We start from the raw sequence: 20,284 nt of genomic DNA, 5'->3' as shown, positions 1-20,284 counted from the left end.
TTTGGTGACATTTTATAATTCTTAGAAAGTTTCTTATTGATCATTTTAATATTTTGCCCAAGTCTCTTGTATGTGTATTTGGATATTCCTTTTCTGGCACTTGCATTGGAAAAAATTTCATTTTCCAATGTTATTTCAGGAAGTTTCTGTGGCTTGTGGAAAAGGAGTATCTTTTTGAGTATTCACAGTTGAAGATCTCCCTTCTTTATTGTTGCAGTGGTAATTTATTTCCGTTAATCATACCACATGTGCACAGTCACCTCCCATCACCATCCACCTAAACTAACACATTTCATAGGGACTTCTACAGATGGCCTGGGTTTGCTCTGATTTCTTTGCAGTTCACTGTTACCAAGAGACACAGTTCTTTTCTTTCAGCATGAATCTGTCACTTTCAGAAGATGTATTTGGCAGGGACTTTATGTGATCAGTCACCTCTGGGTATTCTCACACACTCCTGTGCTTTTTTTCTTCTCAGCCTACAGTGGCAGCAATACACTTACTAAAGATTCCTATCAAGATGGACCTTTTTTGCTTTTTTTTTTATTTCTTCTGCAAATGGATATGATTTGGAGAGTTCTAAAATGAACAACCACCAAAACCTTTCCCTCTCAAGGCACTTTCACTTCCTGTGAAAGCTAGCTGGCTGTTTTAGCATTTCGACCACATTTCTGACAGGTATAGATTATATAGCTATCCTTTCTCCCAATTTAGCAGAGAATGTAATATTTTTTGTGTGTGTTTTTAAGAAATATTGTCCTTGGTGCTTAGGAAAGTTTTCTAAGAAATAAAAAAATTTAACATCTAAAATCTAAAAGTGCATATTTTCTCATAATCATTTATGTTTAAATACACATTTAATAAATGGCATATTCTTTTGCTTGGTTTAAAACCATTTGTGTGTGTTTTTTAGAAGAAAGCTTGGTATATTATTTACAATACAATGGTCTAGGCAAAATGAAAACAAAGGCAAAATATAGACAAATCTGAATTATAGTATTGATTCTAGTCAAAATCTTAGGATCTGAGAACCAGGAGCAAAGAGGACAGAAAATCACATTCTCGTGTACATGGTAAGGCTGACAGTGGATTCAGACTTCCATGCCATTCCATTTTATTAGGGCTTTCTAAATGGCTTGGGTGGTACACATTGAAAAGAGTCAGCTATATCTAGTTCACCAATTCAAATATAATCCTTTTTTTCAGAAATAGCCTCATCCAGAGAAAAAGTGTTTTAACACATACAATCACCATCACATCTCTCATTTAAACTTTATTTGTTCTTTTAATAAATCAACTGAGAAGAATACAGAAAATACAATGTGCTTTTACAGAAGCTGGGAACTTCTAGGATTTATTTCCTAAATTTATATTTTTAAATTAGAAAAAAACTCACTGTTACTGAAGAAATACACTAAGTATGTTTAGTCCTGAAATTTAGAATGCACATAATAAAGTCAAAAGATATTTAAAATCCATATGCATACTTGATTTCTTATTTTGAAAACTTAAGATAGGTACAATGTAGGAAAGAGATTGGTTATTAAAGATGGCTCACTAGCCCACCACCGTGTATAGTATGATACATAAAATAATTTAAAAAGGTACCCTCATTTCAGTATTTTAGTTCAGGATTCAGATCATCTTAATGATTCCTGAAATTATATGACTATAATATGCCCTTTATTGTTGGATATTTCAAAGTAGTGTTATCCTAATGTGAGAGTAATTTCTCCACTCTCACTGCACAAAGTGTATGAACAACATAAATTGCTCAAGAGCATTGAGTTTACTTCACCTATTAAGTAATTACTTTCACACCTAAACTTTACATTCTTTACATGTACTATTAACCACTTCTGCTTTACAAGGATACATTAATAACATTACATTTTTGGTATCATCACATTTTTAGTACCTACATCAAATAAAATTGCAACCTCTCTTTTTCTTTTCTTAGGGATGTTCTGGAGAGGAGAGATACATGGCAGATATTTTCACAGACCTTTGCAAAATCTGTCACATCTGACATAAGCTTGTCAGTCGGATTGTAGCAGGCTGATGGTGATTCCAATTGTTGTTCCAGCTTTTCTATATCTTTGGCAAAAGTAGCATTTCTTTCTAGTTTAGTTTAGATTGAGATTTTAGTTCAGAAAGTACAGGATTATTACGTGATTGCCTCCACTGCAAACTTCAATAACAATTTTTAAGAATATCCACAAATTTTCTGTCTGCCATACCTTTCAATAGAACAATATAGACTATAAAAAAGGTATGATTTATGCTACAGCTACATGTTTGTCATGTTTTGTTCATAAGAAAAAAAAATTAAAACATGCTTTACAATGTCAGCTTACAGGATTGTTTTCTAGGTCAAAAAGAACATCAAGTTACAAAGTCTTAGCATGTATAGGTAAATTCATCTATAGAAAAGCATTTTTCTTAAAATGTTACAGTAAATCAGTGAAAGTGCTAGGTAAATAATGCTGGTCTGCTGATTTAAATTTATCTTCCTAATTATCCAACAATTTGAGAGTTTATTAGCAAAAACATTTAGGAAGTCATCAATAAAAATTGGAAAGTTAATATCACAGATTTTAAATAGTAAGATTAAAAAAAACAGTTAGATTTTGTCATTTTTTAGTGCTGCGTAATACTCCATGGTGTATAAATGCCACATTTTTTTATCCATTCATCTATTGAAGGGCATCTGGGTTGGTTCCACAGTCTAGCAATTGTGAATTGTGCTGCTATGAACATCGATGTGGCAGTATCCCTGTAGTACGCTCTTTTAAGGTCTTCAGGGAATAGTCCGAGAAGGGCAATAGCTGGGTCAAATGGTGGTTCCATTCCCAGCTTTCCCAGGAATCTCCAAACTGCTTTCCAAATTGGCCGCACCAGTTTGCAGTCCCACCAGCAATGTACAACAGTACCCTTTTCCCCACATCCTCGCCAGCACTTGTTGTTGTTTGACTTCATAGTGGCTGCCAATCTTACTGGAGTGAGATGGTATCTTAGGGTGGTTTTGATTTGCATTTCTCTGACTGCTAGAGATGATGAGCATTTTTTCATGTACTTGTTGATTGATTGTATGTCCTCCTCTGAGAAGTGTCTGTTCAGGTCCTTGGCCCATTTGTTGACTGGGTTATTTGTTGTCTTATTGTCTAATTTTTTGAGTTCTTTGTATACTCTGGATATTAGGACTCTATCTGAAGTGTGAATCATGCAATTTGCAGGGAAATGGATGGCACTAGAGCAGATTATGCTTAGTGAAGCTAGCCAATCCCTAAAAAACAAATACCAAATGTCTTCTTTGATATAATGAGAGCAACTAAGAACAGAGCAGGGAGGAAGAGCAGGAAGAAAAGATTAACATTAAACAGACATGAGATGGGAGGGAAAGGGAGAGAAAAGGGAAATTGCATGGAAATGGAGGGAGACCCTCATTGTTATACAAAATTACATATAAGAGATTGTGAGGGGAATGGGAAAATAAACAAGAAGATAAATGAATTACAGCAGATGGGGTAGAGAGAGAAGATGGGAGGGGAGGGGAGGGAGGATAGTAGAGGATAGGAAAGGTAGCAGAATACAACAGTTACTTATAGGGCATTATGTAAAAATGTGGATGTGTAACTGATGTGATTCTGCAATCTGTATTTGGGGTAAAAATGGGAGTTCATAACCCACTTGAATCTAATGTATGAAATATGATATGTCAAGAGCTTTGTAATGTTTTGAACAACCAATAAAAAAAAGAAAAAAAAACAGTTAGAAAAGAATCCATGAGAGACATTGTCTAAAGTGAATTTCATACTTTGCTTTAACCTATGGTGGGAGAAGAGTGATTCCAATAATAATATAATTACAAATATTTCTATAGAAAATATCAAAATATAGGTTTGAATATAAGAAACCGCTTCCAAAATTTGCAAAAAAATCTCCAAAATAGAATTGTCCAGATACAGCGGATGAATAAAGAAGAGTTATTATGTGCGGGGGCTCAGTAATCTATACATACATCTCATTTTTCATCATTGCACATCAATGTACCTATGTGGTCACTTATAAATAGTGAAAAATGCTTATATTAAAGAGGCAGGAAACAGTCTACTTACCCACTTATGCTTCTTAATGTGTTACTTAATGAAAAGAAAGCAAAAGTTGAGAAGAATTGACTTAAAATATATATATATATATATTTTAATTACCAAAAACTAAAGACTATTCAGTGGATTTTTGATACAATTTCTAATTCATTTTCATGAAACTCTTGGACATCCTAAAAAGAGAGTGTGATTCTTGCTATTATTCAAATTTACTGACTCGGCCTGCCATCCTGAACTTCCATTCCAGTCTCTGAATGTTGCTTTCTTAGCTCTTAACTTTAATGTATGTCATTTAATCGATCAAATTGCTTATGACCATGATTTTTATTTAGTGGTGTACATGGAGGCTTACTGTCTGCAAAGTCAAATTTGCAATGAATTCAACTAGTTCTTTTCCCACAGTTCTGGTCTGCTTCTGTGTCACAGTTATGAATAAGAATAGTTGAGAAATTTGCTTTAGTTTCTCCCTCCTGAGAAAAGCATGTGTCATGTTAATTTAACAGGAGAAGATCAAGAAGTTGCTAAAGTGAAGGGAATTAAGAAAGGGGAATATGTAAGTGAAATTAGATGAAAGATGAAAAGGAAAACAAAGAAGCAAAATTTCTCAAAATATGCTTTATAGCTTGCTTATTTATTTATTTTTTGTTGATTTCTTTGTTTTACAGTTTTAATCCAATGGTGTCGGGATTCCTGGTTTTTAACTCAGTTTCAGCTATTGGGAAATTATTGAAAATGTCAGATGAGTGGGACAGAAAGAGTTTTTGTTGTCATCTGGCTTGAAATTTTCCACAATGCACACAAATTCTATCAGTACATCATTTTCTGAATAATGATAAATACATATCTCCATTCTAACTGTAGATATTAGCAGATTCTTAAAGTAAATACTTAGCGCACTATGTATAGGTAACTAGTGAACACCTATCAGATAAACAATGCATCATGAATGATGTGAGAACGAGATGACCTCATTGGGAAAGTTAATAATAATAGGGCCTCAATAAGTTGCTGAAGCTAGATTTGAACTCACAATCCCCTGTTTCAGCTTCCTGAGCCACTGGGATTTTAGGGATGTACCACTGTGTCAGGCTGATAGGTATTATTTTAAGCAGATCTTCTGTTTTGTGACATTTCATCCTCACAACTTTTTGAGCTAAGTTCTGTCAAGATCTTAAACCTGCAGAAAAAGTAACAGAAATATATGGAAGATTTTCTATAACATTAAAACATAAATGAACGTCTAATAAGAAAAAATATCAAACTCAGATTATGGATACACTGAAAATGCAAAGGCTTTCATTTAATTCAGAGTCAAGTAACTTGGATTTTTCTTTTCTAAACTTCCTAATGGCGTTCAGGCCTACAAGCACAAATGTCCAATGGTTGGCAGAAAACCTCTCTGAGCTCATAATAAATATTGGATTTTTTGTAGAATTTTAGAATTTTAGAGCTGATGAAAGTAATGACTATTGGAGATGGAGGGGAATCATAATCTCTGCATCCTTTCCTGAATTCAAAGATAAAGAATCTAAAATCCAGGGAGCTATAATGCCTTGAGTCAGTGGTCAACCTGGGTTAATTTCAGATTTCCCAATTCAAGATAAAGAATTCTCCACTCTACTTCCTCTAATATTAAAATTTGGCTATATGGAAACTCTAGATTCTTAATCAAAAACTAGAGATTATGACTGATGTAAAATATATTGTGAAATCTGTTTCTATTCTTTATTTTCAGACCACCTTTACAAAAATTTGTTTTTTAAATATTTGAAAAAAAAATGGTAAACAATATTTGCAAAGTAAATATATAACTTAAATGTATTTTATAAATATATAAGTTCTAAATTTGGTTGTCAAAATTAGTTTAAAATAGAGACCATTAATGTTTTAAATACCACTCCTCAAAATTGTATTTAATCTCTAATTGTACTTAAAACAAATTAATATATGATAAAAATGTGATGCTCAAATTTCTTGGGAAAAAAGTAATGATACAGGTATGGTGGTGCACAACTGTAATCCCCACAGCTTAGGAGGCTGAGGTAGGAAGATCTCAAGTCAAAGCCAGCCTCAGCAACTTAAAGAGACTCTGTACAACTTAGCAAGACAGTCTCAAAATAAAATTTAAACAGATTTGTGGATGTGACTCAGTGGTGGAGTGCCTCTCCCTCAACCACTGGTTCAATCCCTGGTACCAAAAAGGGGGAGGAGTGACAAAAAGAACTCTGGATTTTGAGTAAAAAGAGAATATTCTACTCTTAGAATGTATTCTTTTAATGAAATATATGTCATCCAACAAATTTCTCTTTGCATCTCTAAATTTAATTTCCACCATCTGTACACCAAGGCACTTATTAGAATTTAATGATATCTCTCTTTTACTACTACATCCCCATATTCCTATTTATACTTTAAATAATTAACTGATTATAATTCTTTCCTAATGATAAATCCTATCTTATGTTTCTCTTCTTTTCAAATATTTTATACTCTATTGTTATATGATGTCCCTAACATCACAGAAATAAGAGTTTTCATAAAGATTTGTTCAAAAACTGTCCATATCATTCCAAATATAACTCTAATGCATTATATTGGAATTTAAGCCTGCTCTTTTTTGTTTGTTGGTTGGTTTTTTGAATGGTGGGGTCATCAACACATGTTTAATCTGTTTCTATGCCATGTGCTTTAGTGAATTAAAATATTTATGTATACCTCACACAAGTATTTGCTAATAAAAAGTACCTTGCTAATAAATTAAAAATTCAGCTTCTAACAATTCTCTTTTTATTTATTTACAAATTAAATATGACTCTTAATTTTTAGGTAAAATGCAATTTATTTTTAAATGTGTCATGTAAAAATTAATGCTTTTTAACATACAAATATTTCTTTACTTTAAACACTAGGATATGTTCTATAAAGGTAAATTTTATAATGGGTTCAAATTCCTTCATGTTTAAGTTGGGGCAAGTTAGAATATTTCCAATGGCAGAAATAAATATTTTTCACCAGAATGATAGATAAAAATGATGGGAGTTCAGCTTCTCTACTACATTGATCACAAATCAAAATGTGTTCTAAATAAATATATTTGATTCAGACACTTTTCAATGATAATAAAGCATCCTTGGGAAGGACTACTACAGAGGAACTTTTCAATGAAGGAGGATACACTCAACTCTCGATATTGTATTGTTGATACACTCAACAATTTGAGATTTATAGCTAAAAAGCTGGGTGAGGGTCACTAAATAGAAATATCTTAAGAGAGTATGTCGGAGAAAAGAGTGATTTGGACTACATTCAGGATTTTTGCCCCAAACAGAATAGGTTGATAAGATACTGAGAGTGAAAAATATTGAATTCCATCAGATATAACAAACAGATAATTTTCACTAAACTCACCCCACAGGATTTTTCCTTAAACTGGACTAAACAGGCCAAGAAGAAGATAAATGTCATGACCTTATTGGCTTAGTAGAGCTGTCCTCGGGATAGGTCAATGAGTTTTATAAACCCCACCTCTCAATAAAAAGATAATCACTCTTTCCATATTTACATTGTTTGTTTTGGTCTTATTTTATTTATTAAGAATCAGCTAAATATTATGCTGATAGAGTATATTTATAGTCTTTCTTGGAAAGCTTCTTTCCAAAAATTTATTTTGTAAAATATTTGCAAAAAAAAATTGTTCATGTAAAGTATTTTCAAAATAAATGCGTATATCATATATACTACTTAGTAGTGGAAGACATTGGCTAGATAGTGAAAGCAGTCAGGGATTTAATGAAGAGATTTTCACAGAAATAAAAACAAAGACTAATTTCTAAAAAATCAGTTTCTGAGTCCAGAGAGCAACCCTTCAAGATTTTAAACTTGAACTTGAGGGATCTGAAATGTAGAGAGGATGGTAGCACAATTTAACAAATGTTCTAGTTTGCACAAGTTAGAATACCTTTGGAGATTGCACCAGGCATTCAAGCAAACTTTCTGAGTTTCTTATAGAGATGAAAGTGGGTAAGTTGTCCACACATGGTTAACAGGGATTTCTTTGATATTTATATCAAGTCATCCAGTTTCAGCTTAAAAATGGCAGTTTTAGTTCTCAGAGATGCCAAATCAAGAGAGTGGGAGAAAAATTGGAAATATTTGCTTGAAGAGTTGTAGTGAGATCTTGGAAACTAGGAAAAAAACTATAAAAATTGATCCAGACCAGTTCACAGGCAGGGAATAAAGTAGGAAATGAAATAAAGAGTATCCACAGTGAAAAATATTCCAAAGACAATGAATATGACTATAATCTATAAATGCACAAAGGTGTATTATAGTTGTAGAAATACAGTCACTGTCCTGTTTGATCAAATATAACCAAAGTAATGTTATGAATATATTTTGTCTCATTAGATATGACCTGATTGTTTATCTAAGTGCATCAAGAATAAAATTTGACTACAAAGACTTTTTGAGTTTACTTTGCTAGAACTTTTCATAAGAAATATAAGACTTTGAGTAGCCCAGAAGTCAGAAACCTAAATCAAGTATTTGTCACCAAATTTAATCTTCAATATCCATAGATTTGGGTGGATTCTTCTCACACTATTAAAAGTTTCCTGTGCAGGCCAAGAGGTGACATTCCCTACTTGACTATAATGCTAGTAAACTTGTAATCCAAGTGTCAGGTCAGTTTTTCCAAGACGGCTTGAAAAGCATTAGCTCCACTTAATCAACCTTAGTTCATTAAAACTGTTTAGTTGTATATGACTCTATGCATTAATCTCAAATGCTGCATTCTATTCAAAGTGTTAGATATACAATCAACTTTTTCCAGTTGTGTTCTGTTTTAAGGAACATGAATTCTTATTGTATTTATGCAAATAACTATATTAAAATATTCAAGTAGAATTGCCCAATTCCGGCAGGATCAGTTAGGGAGAAAAAGATATGATAAACTAGTGAGAGTTATAAATAGCTTAAGAGAAAGTGTAAAGTGGTTCCCTAAATCAGAAAATGTAACATTAAATAACCAGCAACTTTCCAAAACAAAACCCACAAAAATTATAAACAGTTTTCTTTAGTTCATTTAATCCTATGTAATTAATTCTTGTTCTGTTTGATCTTGAGTCAACAAGACCATCAGCTTCTCTAGTAGAATCCCTTACATTCTTACTCAGTACAGTTATATGATGCTATTTAAGCAATCCCATCATGAATCATTGTGACCTGTAGCTACTACAAACATTTTCAAACAAACAACCTAGGACAACTATTGCTCTCTGTGGATGACAAAAGTTTAAAATGGACACAATTTAAGGTCTAATGAGGATTCATTTGGACGGCAAGTTGGTGATTTCTGCAACATACAGCATTTTAAAATAACAACTGGAACAATGATAGCTTTCTTTCATGAAATTTCTATAAACTTCACATAATTTCTGAGATATTGATTAATAAAAATTAGTAACCATACCAATACAATAGGAAGATTCAAAGCATCTCTTTTTATTTGACAAAATCTTTCATGTAATTAAGTATATCAAATAAATCATAATATGTATTTGAATATCTCTCTTTTTTGCAAAGGTAGAAGAAAATAAATCCATTGGCATTTCCCAGAGATTTTATGTGAAATATCATTGTCTATTTGAGAAAAGATTGCATTCAAGACTTGATTTTGTATTGCAACATTATCTGAAATTTAAAAACAAACAAAGAACAAGGAAAAAAATTAGCTCTTTTAAACGTAAAAGGTTTTAGTTCTCTTAAATGATTAACAATGTGAAAAAAGTTAAATAACAGGAAATTAATCTGATAAGACACTTAAAAATCTTATTTTCCTACACATTTAAAAGTTAAGGAAAAACCTTTTACTAACTTTTATTAGGGACATAAAAATAACCCAAGAAAATTTTGTTGTATTTATACATCAATACACTTTGACATCAAAGTTCATTATTTCCAGAGAAACAATTATTAATGATCATTCCAATCTCTAGCCATCTTGACCTCATCTAAAATTCCTTTTCCCAAAACTCCATAACCCTTAAGTTTCAATTAGCTCCCCATCCCCCTACATCTTTTCTTTTTTCTCATTCTAAAATAACCAGTCACTTTAAATGAGGACAAATCACTCTATTTTTCTCATAAGGAAAAAGACATCAGACATTGTGTGTGTGTGTGTGTGTGTGTGTGTGTGTGTATACACACATATATGACTTTCCTTACATAATTTGTATACATATATCTTCACTAAAACCTTATTATTTCTATTATTTTTATTTACAGATATTGATCATAATTTTTAACCAGGACTAACCCTCTTTAATAGAGAAAATTAGGAAGTAGATAATTGTGAGCTATATGCCATTTACTACCTTTCTGTAGTAGAAAAGAAAGTTTATGAATATTCTACTTTATTATTTTGAAGGTATTTGATTTTATAGTATTTTTTTTTCATGTGACAAAAACAGTTTGTTAAAAGAACAAATATATTTAGAATGTCTGTATCACAAATGGTGCTAAAAGAACATAGCCTAAATTTATACTTAGTAATTAAGTTTTAGTTGTTTATCTTACTTAAAAATGACCTAGACATTTAATGAATATCTATTACTTAATTTAACTTTCCATAACTTTAAAGTTTCAAGTTGAAAAAAAAATACTGTTTTTAGGCAGATGCACTCTAACATTAAGCCAGATTATTCATTATCTCAAGTTATTTTCCTTTTAAATATTTTAGAGCACATGCATGTATATATTTATAATCTTAAACATCTAATAGAGATAACAATACTTTGTGACTAGTAAATCCAGGTGTATAAAAACATATACTGGTAACTTTACTTAATGATAACAACTTAGAAGATATATCACTTTTATTAACCAACAATATTAAAATAATCTTACTTAACAAAGATTCATCCAAGCCATATGAACTTGAAAAGCTTTTGGGTTAGTTTCTGTATTTTGGAGAGATTGAGAAAAAATTTATATAAGTACTCATTTATCCCTAAGGCATTTAAAATAATTTGTTTAAGATAATTTATAAATTAATTTGATAATATAATCCAGATGTAGAAAAATATGTTATACAAGACACTTAAAAAGAGATCTTACAATTTTCACTTTAAATGTTTAGCCATGAGTCAGTAATACAAAACTCACTGTTTTCCATAAAGTAATTAGCTCTCATCTTTACATTTATTTTTTATCCAAACTGCGTTTCTGGCAAATGGGCCAAGTTAATGTTACATGTTCAATATGAGAACAGATGCTTTTTAACCCACATTTTAGAGAAGACTTTTGAGGTCTTCTTCTGCACTTATATTTAACTTTATGGAAGCTGTAGATTACATTTTAGGTGAGAGAGTGAAGGAATATTAAACAACTGTCTGGATATTTCCAAAGCCACATCCAAGAAGAGAAAATATCCAATTTACTTCCAATTGTCCCCGTGACTCAGGAGGCTGAGACTGGAAGACGGAGCATTCAAAGCCAGGCTCAACAACTTAGTAAGGTCCTAAGCAACTTAGCAAGACTCTGTCTCAGAATTTAAAATAAATTAAAAGGTATGGGGATATGTGGATATGTACCCCCGCAGTTCAATTTCCAGTGCCAAAAAGAAAATAAAAAAAATATGTGGCTATCGGCATACAAGAAGTCAAAAATTTTAAAGGCAATAATTGACATACCATCACCATTCCCAAAAGATAAACTCTCAGTATTTTCCTTTGAGCCCTGTACTTCAATCCCTTAAGTACAACACTTGAAGCATATAACTATCATCAGTAAGATTCACTGACACTTGTAGGAAATGACACTAAAAAATAGAAGCAACAAAAGTGAAACATAAAAAAAAATCCTCAGATCCAAAGAAATGATCAGTGTAGGCATTATAGATAAATGTTTCCATCACCTTAAAATTCATTTCCTGAATTCCTGTCATTGTGATGGTATTAGAAAGTGGGGCCTTTGAGAGGGTAACATTTCCAAATTCATTTTCCAAGACCAGTATTACCCTGATACCAAAGCCAGACAAGTGCACTATAAAAAAAAATGATGCATATACCTGATGGACACAGATGGAGGATTAAAAAAAAGATAATACAAACAAACCAAATTCAACAGCATATTATAGGATTATATACCATTACTATATTTCTCCCTGAGATATTTCAACACTAAGCTATCATTTTTAATAACCTTCTGACCCTTCCTATTATAAGTACATGCCTCCAAAATTAACTCAGGAATTTCCCAGTAGATTCAAGAAAATAACACAGGGCACAATAACTTGTCTCTCAAAGAAATGCGAGTTTTTCATTGTTCTTTCTTCTTTACTCAGTTTGTGTAAAATTCTGTATAAACTCCTTAGTCTCTTTTGCAATTTGCCCACAATTTGCATTGAGCTCCAGAAATTTTATTCAGTAAGCTACATTTTTTTTATTTATGGAGAAGATTCTATCTTCATGACATTTTAATTTTCTTACCCCATATGTTCAGAAATTATATATCCATCCATGTTTCATGTAAGTTTTGAAGAAAAGACATTAAGAAAGTGAAAGAGAGGTGAAATAATAAAAGAAACAATAGAAGAAAAATGCCTAAAGCTAATCAACTAAAGGAGTTTTCAGATTAAAAGGATCCATTTGGTACTTCATTAAATGATGGGGTAATACCCACACCTAAGTTCATTATTATTAACTTTCAAAACATTAGAATTCCTTTTTTTAAGAAAGCAAATATTCCTGGCAAGAAAAAAAAAACATTATAGTAAATCAAGAATCAGAACTTTATCACAATGTGACAATTACTGAGAATAATAGAAGCAGATTCAAATGAGAAAGAAATCTGTAGTGAATGCATATATAGTAGCATTCTTGGCTGATTCACTCATGATTTCCTCCTTTCTTAAGGACTAGTACAATTTCTTAGCATGTTTAACTAAAATGATTTTTAAAACTTTTGTATCTTCTCAGTTTCTCGTTTTATTTTGTTCTACTTCTGCCTACATACTTTACGAACTTCTGAGTCTCTCACTTTTTTCATGCACAGAACTTTTACCTCCTCAAATCATAGACTTCATTAAAGAAATGAAACTCTATAATTAGGAAGAGATGAAATTCTAAATGAAAAATCTCCAATGACTGGTTTCTATGATAGCTCTACTTTCTTCCCCTGTAACAAATATGCATATTGTCTGGTTTTTTTTTTTTTCCTATCAGAAACTGGGCTCCCTTTTCCATTTGTGCTGTGTGGTGGTAGATTATCCCTTGGGGTCTGTGTGTCTCCTGGCAATCCTTCAATATTCTGTCTGTTGAAGTAATATGTAGTGTTTCTCCAGATTGTCTTTCAGTGAGTAGAATAAACTAGTGATAGTCAAGAGCTGAAAATAGATACCTAACTAGGTTGAAATGTGGATGCCACTATAGCTGTTAGAAATGATCACAGCCTTCTTTCAGTTGGAAAAACTCTGGCAAACTTTTCATCATTTCAGATTTATTCTCATGTCACTACTGGCACGTCATTTCAATTGGCAGATGTTTCTTGGTCAGTCTCTCTTCTCTTAGAGAATTGGCTTCCTGAATTCCTTATGGTCTAAGTGGATGTGTCACTGATTATTCTCCACAAAAAAAGGCACATCCTCATGTTCATGTATTTGACTCAGGGAGGAATATTTGACTGAACTCAAGTTAGTTTTGAAAATTACTCTTAGGATTAAAAAAGTAGATGATCTCCCTCACACAGGTTATAGTATAGGAAAGATTTGAATCTGAAACCATTTTAAACCACCTTCTTACTGCATTTACAAAGAGTGATTGACACAATTACATATAGAAGAAGGTTGAAGTATTTATGAAGTGTGTTGCAATAAACATAGGAGAGCAGGTGTTTCTTCAATATACTGATTTCCTTATCTGTGGGCATATTCCCACTAATGGGATAGCTGGATCATATTGTAATTTTATTTTTAGTTTTTGAGGAATATACATACAGTTTTTTTACAATGACCGAAGAGATTTACATTCCTACATATGAGTCCCCATTTCTCTTCTTCCTTATGAGTATTCATCAATTTTTGACAGCTTCATCCTAACACAGGTAAGTTGATAGCTCCTTGTGACCTGATGCATATCCTTAATGGTTAGTGATAAGTGAGCATTTTGTCATGTATCTGTTTGCTATTTATTTGTCTTCTTTTGAGAAATATCTATTTATGATTTTGTAATTGACATAAATGTCCATTAAAAAATGAATGGATAAAGAAACTTTGTGTGTGGGGGTGTGTGTGTGCATATATATATGCACACACAATGGAATATCATTTAGTCACAAAAAAGGATTATTTTCTGTCATATGTGGCAACGTGAATGAACCTCAAAGAAATTATGCTACATTAAATATCAGGCAGAGAAAAATGAATGTTACATGATATTATATTATATATAGAATACAAAAAGTTTGATCTCATAACCACTGAGAGAAGAATAGAGAATACCAGAGGTTGTGAGAATAGGCAAGATGGAAATGAGAGCATTTATTTTTATTTTTTTAATAAGTTTAAAATTTATAAAGTTTAAGTTGATGGATATGCTAATTATGCTTATTTGATCATTACTATATATATATATGCATGAATTGAAACATCTTATCTCTATTTACAAGTACTATTAAACAACACATTTAAAAATATATATAGATGGAGAGTAATAGAAACTTAAAAATAATGTTTGAATTCTTATTTTCCAGTTGTGTCTGGTGCTATTATTTTATTTATGATTTCCTTACTAATTCATCTAAATTTCTTTCTCTTCCACCTTCAACTAATTCAGAGATATTTTGTCAATTTTATGTAAGATACTAAGGTTAAGTAGCCAAGTAACTCTTTTAATGAAACTACACACACATTTACATTCATGCACCCCCCACACTCCACACATACTTTTTCAAAACTTTTTAATCAAATCAAAAGAAAAAAAAATGAAGAACAGATGTTATATAACAAAACATCATGGTAGGCATTTACCTTTTGTGGTATAATTTCCTTGCATAAAGTTGAGTAAATCCTTTCCCCATTTTGTTAAATAATTTAGTCATTAAGACTAACTGAAAAAAAAATGAATGCTTTGTGATAATACTGTGACAAGTGAGATTTTTTTGGAATTTTTCTGAGTGGCATTACCCTTCCATTTTCCCACCCTTTGCAACACCAGTCTGGTTTCTAATACTAGTAGTTATTATGTATCATATGTTGTGATGTAATGAAAAATATCTGAAACATAGAATTAAGGAGTTTGAGTATCTAGATAGAGTCATTCAATGCCCAATTTTTAAAATTATTTCTGAGATCATATTCACATGTGTTTCTTCAGGGGATATTTCCCTAAATGTAGTTTTCATATAACCCTCTACTCAGATATATCTACTAGGAAAATATAAACTCTCATGTCTCATTCAGCAGCTCTTCTTTGTAGATTCTGTGTTTTTGATGTATTTATTTCAGCTGCTTGATTCCAGGGCTAGTTACTATGTATATGTTTTCAGAAGTGGCCCAACAAATTTACAGTATGATTTTCTTGATAAGACACATAGTCCTCTTCCCTTAAGGCATTTAAAAAATTATTTGTTCTTTTCATATGTGCATGACAGTAGGGTGTATTTTTGACATATTATACACACAGAGTATAACTCATCTTAATTAGGATCCCATTGTTGTGGATATACGTGATGTGGAGTTTCACTGGTCGTGTATCATTTATGAACATAGGAAAGTTATGTCTGATTCATTTTCCTGTCTTTCCTATTCCCATCCTCGCTCCTTTCCCTTCATTTCCATTTATCTAATCCAATGAACTTCTATTGTCCCTGTCACTTTATTGTGTGTTAGCATCCATGTATTAGAAAGACTATTTGGCCTTTGTTTTTTGTTTGTTTGAGACTGGTTTATTTCACTTGAGGCACTTTTTTTTTTTAAACTAAGGGTCTTCAAGTATCAGAAATATAAGTATCATTGATACAGTTTGTATATATGATCTCCAATAGCATTGCTGTAATTTTTTCTATTCAAACTGCCTTAGTCCTTTGGTTAACATGAGATCTCTGAGGAATTCACAATAATATTGTAATTTGGGGGACTGTCATGTAGAGAACAAAGTTTCTTTCCCAGGATTTGAGACCTTCTGAAATATATCTATAACATTTTGTGCAACATGTTATCATATATCTTTAAAATATCCATGACCCTCTTCAGTCCTATACATACAAAGCCTCTTTCTATGGGAAGATTATAGTTCTCATAAAAATGACTGCAGGATTTGAGTTGGGACTTGCTCTAGAAAAGAGAACATGCACAGGAATATAATAGCCAAACCTGTACAAAAGTTCCAAGAGATGAGATTAGAGTTCTTCCTTCACTCTGGACCCTAGATACAGAATATATTATACCCAAGGCCACATTTGATTCATAGCAACGTGTAACATGAGCAAGAAATAAACTTTGCTATTATAACATTTGAGTGTGTGTGTGTGCTATTTTTTTTTGGGGGGGGGGGTTCTTACTCTAGTAAAACTATAGAAAGTCCCTAATACAGACTCACTGTTTATAATTCTAAATGAATTTAGTAATTTCATATATCTTTTGGTCATTGTTTTTTCCAATATTTTCTTTATAGTTTCACATGTATTTCCTTTGTTGAGTAAATTTTAATATTTCTCTGTACTAATGGAAAAAAATGGAATAACCTGAAAAATTATGCCCAGTAGATAAATATAGCCATTGATGTGCTTTGTGATTCATTCAAAAATCTATTTCAATGTATTTGTTAAGATTTAAAATTATAATTAATTTTTTAAGAGAGAGTGAGAGAGGAGAGAGAGAGAGAGAATTTTTTAATATTTATTTTTTAGTTCTCGGTGGACACAACATCTTTGTTGGTATGTGGTGCTGAGGATCGAACCCGGGCCGCACGCATGCCAGGCGAGCGTGCTACCGCTTGAGCCACATCCCCAGCCCTATAATTAATTTTTTACTATGATTTTTCTCATGTGGATTGTATTATTTATCCTTGTAATTTAGTTTCACTGTCAGCTAAAATAACCTCCAAATTAGCATTCGTTCAGGTTCATATAGCCAGATTGTCCTATAAGGGTTTAAGTAAACTTTCCCATATTATGCAAGGATGGTGCAACAATTTCCTCACAATTATTACTTGAATTGGAGCTAGAATATCCAAGACATTCATTCATTCATTGGAGAAGGTATTTCCTCTGTCTTACTTAAGTTTCATTTATTTCTTATTTGAGATTAATTTTGTTTGTAATTCTATGAGGTTGTTTAATCAAAATGTCTACATTTTATTTAATCTTTTTTTTGATATCTAGTTGTTGAACACTTTCTGTTTCTCATAGCTTGTATTTGTTCATAGATTTTAAAAAAGTAATTCCTGAGCAATATGAAAGATAATGATTCATTGATTAACATATTATACTTTACTAATTTTAATAAAATATGTGTAAGCAATAAGTGGTACCTTAACCAAATATAGTTCAGTTTTTTTTCAAATATTAAAAAAGGTAAGATGTCACCTCATTTATTTTACAGCATTTTTAAAGCAAATTAAGTGTTTATTATATATTCTAACAGAAGAAAAGTGCAAAACAAATAGAAATTATCAAATTAAATAAAATTTTCCCTGGGTATTTTTAATAGTAGTCTTTATTTAAACATAAGATATTATTTTTTATGAAATTCTATTCCAATATAAAAGGTAATACAGAAAGTATAGACTTATTATGAAAAGATTTCTAGTTGTATACACAAGCACACACAGTTATTGTCAGCTGACAAAGCATTACTTTTCTAGAAATTGCCTTGTAGACTCAGAGTTTTCATTATCAAATCATGAGAAGTAGCACAGCTGTTCACATTAGCATTAACATGATTAGGTTCAAATGGGTTTGTATGTGTAAAAAATAAGACATTTTTTTTTCTCTCATATGCACCAAATTCCTCACTTATCTACCATCATTTTATTTGAAATATATACAAATAAAACTTTAAAGATAAAACTATGGTTGTAAATTCCAATTGTTAGTACACAAAAACAATAATGAGAAAAATATGAAAGAATTTTCTGTTTGTGGATTGGCAAAACAATATGGTATATCACATTATATCATAAATATTTTAATATAGAGATGAAATATTTAAATCATCTATGTGCATATATGAGGTTCACATTTATGATATATGCATGCTATTATTTCTTCATAATATGAACAAATATGCATAAGTTATAACTGCAATCTTAAACTATATTCTTTTATTCACAGCTGTATGATTATGCAAAATCCATTTTTTCCTAGGATGTTTTCCTTCCTGCATATATGCCAATACTTTTTTCCTCAGACCACATTATTTTTCACTTTCCAAATATGAACAATAGGCAAACTGAATAATTGGTGGATTATCTATCAAATGTACCTTTAATTCCACAGTACAAACCTGCATTCTCAATATTGCTTCACATCATTTGTCAGGTTTGAAAGACATGTGCAAAAGCCACTGTTTTAAATTTTGTATTAAAAGAGGAAAAAGCAGACAACCTTATAAATAGTTTTCCTTGCTTTCTATAATAAAGGGGTGCATGAATATGTGCAGCTCTATCAGAATCTATAATTAGAATGAAATGGATGCATCAAGGAGAATTCAACAAACTCTGAGAAGTCACTAATTGTAGCTTGAAAGAGTTATGAATACCAAATTAATACCCACTATGGTGCCACCGTTAAGGTCACATTATGAAGAGAAATGTAAACTTGCTAAATGCAATTGCGAAAGCAAACATTATTTTAAGCTCTAGGAACTGAAAGTACAGAACATTAATAACTATCTATTTCTAGTTTTAATTCGTGCAATTAAAAAGGTCAATAATGTTAATGTTGATAAAGGTCTTTTAGAAAGAGAAGTGCTAGATGAGACCCTAGTTATTAATCATCATCAAGAAAAGTCCTGGCAGTAATTACCACATCATCACAAAATAAGTAAGAGGATTTGCAAGAGTATGAACACATTTGATGTATCCAAACAAAATCAAACTTTATATTACTAAAGCACAAGGAGAAAGTTACATTTCATACATCTAAGACAATTATTTGTTAAATCTGTATAACAAATAATGTAACAAATTGCACTATTTGTTACACAGATTGAGGACTATATAAGGTCATATTATAAATAGATATTTACATGATTTTTTTTACTATTTTTATGTCCTCTTAAAAGTTGCACTCTGCTCAGGTCAGGGCACAATATTTGCCAAAGCAATCAGATACTCAATTTGAGTTCATTGTTATTTTAAGTTTTGGTGATGGTGGCAAGATTACTATTTTAATAAAGAAAAGGCTCAGGATTATTATAAATTTTTTTGCTGAAAATAAATCACTAATTCAGAAAATTTTTATGCTGAAATGTTAAAATAAAAAATATGACCCAGAAATGGTAAATGGATCAGGTAAGTTATAATTATATAAAAGTTTTCCACAAACCTGAATAAAGCCAAAGAATTTTTCAAAACAGATATGTCAAAGAAAAAGTATATAAATAATATAAACACATCTTGACTTCCCCATTTCCCTTTAATTCAACAACAAATCAAGGAACTGACTAGTTTCAAAAGTTACCCTCTAATAACAAGAGTCAAAAGATCAGAGAAGCATCCCCAGTGCCAAGCTTAGATCTTTTATTTTTTTTATTTTTTTTTTTAGTGATTCCAGGATCAACCTGAAAGACTTGACCTAGATTCCAGTGTCATTCCTGCATCCTTGAAAATAACAACAAGAAGTATTGGCATCAAGTGACGGATCATATATACTCGTAAGATTCTGAAAACTCACTCTAATTATCTGGCATCTACACATCATATGCTTGCTAAATTTCTGGTGTAACAATATTTGGTGATCTATTTTTGAACTCCATAATGAAGCAAGTGCTTATTTGCTTTAATAGCACAGGTATTATCTAATTGATTTCACCAAGATTAGGATGGACATTAAATTCTAGTGTTGACAGGTATGCAGTTCTAATTATATTTCTACACAGTTGGCTACATTATAGAATATAATTTCTGCTTGGCTGAATGTTATTTTGAGCTCTTAAACTTTCATCCTTGATTTCT

This window comes from Spermophilus citellus (assembly GCF_964194105.1).
Source record: "Spermophilus citellus genome assembly, chromosome: 8".
In the NCBI taxonomy this organism is placed as follows: Eukaryota; Metazoa; Chordata; class Mammalia; order Rodentia; family Sciuridae; genus Spermophilus; species Spermophilus citellus.
This window is presented reverse-complemented; position numbering follows the sequence as displayed.